The sequence below is a fragment of the Benincasa hispida genome, chromosome 2 (genome assembly GCF_027475165.1).
Source record: "Benincasa hispida cultivar pf3 chromosome 2, pf3_genome.v1.1, whole genome shotgun sequence".
NCBI lineage: Eukaryota > Viridiplantae > Streptophyta > Magnoliopsida > Cucurbitales > Cucurbitaceae > Benincasa > Benincasa hispida.
This window is the reverse complement of record NC_143479.1, coordinates 28168512-28173994: the sequence shown is the minus strand read 5'-3', so window position 1 is coordinate 28173994 and position 5483 is coordinate 28168512. Positions and strand designations below refer to the sequence as shown.

Genomic DNA, 5483 nt, shown 5'->3' with positions numbered 1-5483 from the left:
ATTTGTTTCTTCAAGTCAAGTGTTTTCAATTTGACTTAATGTGACATAAAAAAAGTTGAGTTGAAATTTGGGAGAAAAAGGAGAGAGAGAATTGGGAGTTTACGTTAAAGAGAGGGAGAAAAAGAGCGATTAAAAGATAAATTGGGTAGTTATATCTAATCTTTGAGATCTTCATGGTGGAATAATTAGTCATGACCTTCATTTATACCACTAGAAACTGTTCTGCAAAAGACAAAAAAAAAATAAAAATAAAAAAAAATAAAAAAAACCACATTAGCATCTCATAATAGGGATTGAATTTCTTCCTTTAATATGCTAAACTAGTGAATTGTGGTAAAGAGCATTATAGTTTATAACTATAAAGGCTAAAACGTACCATTCAATCTAAAAATAGAAAAAACTAATCCATGTATGATTTTCATGGCTGTTTTTGTGTGTTTTATTTATCTTGCTTGGGTTGATCTTGGGTGTGATAGGGGAAGAAAGAGAGTTGAAGATGTGTTGATATTTGTTTTCAAGGGCTTAAAGATTAGGGGAAAAAAAATATTAAAATGAAATTCTTGAAACCCACAACCATAGAGGTTATGACAAGGAAGAGTGGGAGATAGTTGGAAGGTTTTAAAAATTAAATAAAAAAATAAATTGAGAAGTTAAGGAAAATTAAGGAAGTCATCACGTTGGAAGATTAAGGGTGTGTTTTTAATTATAACGGTTATTTTTTCACTTAATATGACATTGCCACCAATAAGATCTACCTAACTTTGATTGCCTATTTGCAATTTACCTAAGACTTAGATTCTAACACTTTGATTTCTAACTTAGGCACTTCATTTTGTACTTGTTATGGATTGTAGTTGGATAAATTTAAGAGACCGAACGTCTAGTCAATATTCTAATAGTGTTGGTAATTTTATCAAAGTCGCGAAGAATTATTTAGATGAAGAAGGAAGAACAAGATGCCCTTGTTCAAATTGGTGAATACCAATTGGAATAACTTAGATGACATAGAACGTTGTTTATTAAATATGACATGTCTCCAACTTATAGCCGATTCTATGAAGATACAGTTAATCTTTCTCCATTTTTAAGGACTAATTCAAGGTTTATAGATGCAACATTTTCAGATTCAGTTGAAAGTAGAGAAGACAATGAAAATCTTAGAACAAACAATAGAGATAGAGATAATATGATAGATGAGATGCTAGAAATGATTCATGATTTGCATGGTCCAAATTTTGAAGAAACGAGAAGAGAATCAAATGAGAAAGATGGAACAAGTGGAATTTTTCATGAAGTAGAAGAGGAGTTATATCCAGGGTGTCTAAAGTTTACTTTGTTTAATTTCTTAGTGAAACTTATACACACTAAGGTGTTTAATCGTTAGAGCGATAAATCATTTGATATGTTGCTTGAATTGTTAAATGAAACCTTTCTAGAAGGTGTAAAGCTATCTATCTCATACCATGAGGCTAAGAAAAGCCTACGTGACCTAGGGATGGGATACGAATCAATTCACATGTGTAAGTTTGATTATGCTTTATTTTGGAAAGAGTATGCATCACTTGATTATCTGTATTGTGGAGAGTCAAGATACAAATTGAATGATAGAAAGGGGAAAAAAAATTCTACATAAAGTGTTAAGATATTTTCCACTAAAGACAAGGTTGCAAAGATTATTTCTTTCAAAACATACTCCTGAGGATATAAGGTGGCAGAAAGAGAAGAGGTGTGAAGTTTAAGGAATACTTCAACATCTTGCTGATGCTGAGGGTTGGAAACATTTTGATAGCCAATATCCTTATTTTGCTGCAGACTCTAGTAATGTTAGATTAACTCTTTCTTCCGACGATTTTAACCCATTTGGAAACATAAGCACATCATATAGCATGTGGCCAGTTATGCTCATTCCATACAACTTGCCCCCTTGGAAATGCATGAAAGCACCATTTACTTTTCTATCTCTATTCATCCCTGGTCCAAGATCTCTGATTAAAGAGATTGATATTACCTACAACCACTAATAGAAAAGTGAAATGAGTTGTGGGTTAATGATGTTCAAACATATGATAGTTTTAATTCTTCTTTCTTCCAATTTCATGCTGCACTATTGTGGACAATCAATGATTTTCCAACTTATGGTGATTTATTTTGTTAGAGGACAAAATGTTATAAAGCATGTCTAGTTTGCAATGTTGATATAAGTTCAATGGGACTAAAGAGCAAAATTTGTTATATGGAATATCGTCAGCATCTACCTTTAATACATGCATGGTGCAAAAATAGGCTACATGATGAAAAACAAGAAATGTGGGTAGCTCCGAAACTGTTGGCCCTGTTAGATATAGTTGGATGTATCCAATTGAAAGCTATGTAAATTCTTTTATATTCTTTAAGTCCAACTTTTATGTTGTAGGCTTTTAATACATATGCTTTTGATGTTATGTATTAGGAGTTTGCAATATTTAAAACAATATGTTAGAAACAAAGCTTGACCAAAGGGTTCAATTGCTGAGGCTTATATCATAAATGAATCTTTAAACTTTTATTCTATGTATTTACATGGAATTGAAACAATGTTTAATAAAAGTGATTAGAACAATGATAACATTGATGATGACAAGAGCAATATTGGGTTATCAGTTTTTTCTGGAGATATACGATGGTTAGGTGGTGACCAATTTTGGCAATTAACTTCTGATGAGTTAGAGAAATTACATTGGTATACTCTAAACAACTGTGATGAAGTGGAACCTTATCTTCAGTATGTATCGCTTATAACATTCATTTTTATATTTTTAATATAAATGGAAAATTAAACTAACTTGCAAAGTATAGGGAGCATATAAGAGTACTTGAATCAAATAATGGACATGGTGATTTGCATATGAGAGTACTTTCGCCATTAGGAGTTTTTGCTTTGATTTCAGATAGGTTTCATGCGTTTTCTTTTTCTCTTTCTCTTGATATTAGGAATTTAGAAATGTTCTAATGTTGATAGAAGATGGTTGTGCTTTTCAACTCCCACTCCCTCCTTTTATGATAGTTATTTTGATGGTCCTTTTATGATAGTTTCCATTTTAATGGGGTTTGTTTACTTGGTTGATATGGTGATCATGACTTCTATGAAAATGAGCTATTTTGTTGATAGAAGATGGTTGTGCTTTGAAGTGTTTGTTCATGTTGATTTTGATGTTTGTCCCTACATGCTTTCACCATTAGGAGTTTTTGCTTTGATTTCGGATAGGTTTCATGTGTTCTCTTTTTCTCTTTCTCTTGATATTAGGAATTTGGAAATGTCCTAATGTTGATAGAAGATGGTTGTGCTTTTCAACTTCCCTCCCTTTATGATAGTTATTTTGATGGTCCTTTTATGATAGTTTTTATGTTAGGTTTGTCTACTTTTGCAATTGAGCATGGCTTTCATATAGTTTGTAAGAAATTGGATTTTGTGAATGTAATTATGTCCCCTACTTCAATTTTTTATTCTAATGTGCTTACATATTTCAATTTTTATATGCCAGATTTTATGTCTTGATGGTGATGAGCTAGTAGGAGATTTCATAAAGTTCAATTTAGATGAAAATGTAAAGAATATGGGGGTATTTTATATTTTTGTTTCAAACAAACCTATTATACTTCAAATACCTTACATTGCGATTTTTGTTATGTAAACTTGTAGTAGCTAGTCTTGGTACGAATTTTGATTGATATTGTCACACCCCGCCCCAGATCACCCTCTTAGCCTAGAGAAGGGCATGACTGCAGCAGTTATCAACCCTTAGGCTGACACTTATTGCCTAAAAACACTTGCGGAATAACTCTGATACCAAATACAAATTATATGCAACGGGACGGCTGTAGGCCCACAATTTATTAACTTACAAACTTAATATGTTTAGAGTATTTACAACATTAGATTTACAAGTCCCAAAACCCACAAACCCTAGTCCCTATATGAACAATAGTAACATGTGTACAATATTAACAGTAACCACCTAGCAAACGGTTACAAGTCTTTTCGTCCTTTAGTGGTAGAGCAGATACTGAGGTGTCTTCAGAGGATTTGACCGCTACCTGTGGGAGGGGGGAGGGGGGGGGGAACAAAAACATTTGAAAACGGGGTGAGCTTACGCCCAGTGAGTGACCGAGAAAACATAGTAAATTCTCATGCATAATTTCATAAAATAGTTTTATCTGATATATAAACTTTTGCAGCATTAATTTTCAAGCGTAATGTATATAAAACTGTTTTAAACATAAAACAGTAAAATCATTTCTCAAATCAAAGTATTGTATAACTGGTAAAATAATCCCAACACCAACTACTAGTCTAGAGAGAACTCTTTTGCTCAATCTCTAACTTTATTCACCAGTAGCCACATTAGGTACTACTGCTCAGATACCTTATCCTTGTACTTCAGTATCGAGCTACTAGGATACCTTCTCCAACGTACTTCAGTATCCCGTTGGCTTGGTACCTTCTCAAACGTACTTCAGTACCAATAGATACCTTCTCTTCGTACTTTAGTATCTAGTTGGGTGGATGCCTTCTCCTTGTACTTCGGCATCGCATTTTACCAAAATTATTTATAAACAACTTTTCTCTTTAAAGCATGTACAGTATAACACATATACAACGTGGCTTTAAGGATGGTAACGCATGCTGGATAAAATCAACGTATGTAAATAGTTTTTCAACAATAGGCATGCGTTCACAACATAATTCAGATCTTACTTGGAAACCACTTTATAAAACTAGTCGGCATGAGAATTATTTTCGCAAACATGCTTTCTGTAAATGTTGTAATCAAAACAGTTTAAAAATGTTTTAGTTTGAAAAAATTTTAGCCACTCACCTCAATTTCTTAGGAGCTTTTCACTCTAGTAGCTCCTCGGGCTCCTTTTCACCCTTAGAATCCAAATTCAATTTACAATTTAGATTACTCATAGTTTTGTACCTTATTTTGATATACTTCCTTCTACAAACTTATTCTAAAATATCTGAGAAATCTTACCCTAAACTCTCAGCTTAGAATTCCTCGTGGTTTGGCCGGAATATCAAAATCTTTAAGACTGGCCCAGACTGATTCGACAGTCTGACCCTTCTACATTCTTCTCAACCTCCAGCCCAGTTCCTTTGAGGCTTTTTCTCTGGTAGCCCTACTCTAAAAAACTAGACTTCCAGAGCTTTCAGATGGCTTTAGAATCACTCTAAACACACGAGTAGATTGGAAGATCTCCTTGTCCAAAATTGACACATTCCTCTGAACCCTCACTGCCCTCTACTTTCTCTACGAAATTTATGATTTTTGTGTGATTTGAAAATGAAATCCCAACTCCCTATTTATAGGCATTCAAATTGCTCGTGGGATTGACAACACCTACTTGGCTGCATGGCCAAATGTTTAATCCTCCCTTTATCAACGTAAACTAACTTCACCTTGGTTCAATGTGTTCTTCCCAAACGCATCCAACACAATTTC

At 33.5% G+C, this 5483-nt stretch overlaps 1 pseudogene; it reads left to right on the top strand.

Moving 5' to 3' along the window:
• Nucleotides 1–843: 843 nt before the first annotated feature.
• On the top strand, nucleotides 844–2155 carry LOC150037783 (uncharacterized; annotated as a pseudogene).
• Nucleotides 2156–5483: the final 3328 nt, after the last annotated feature.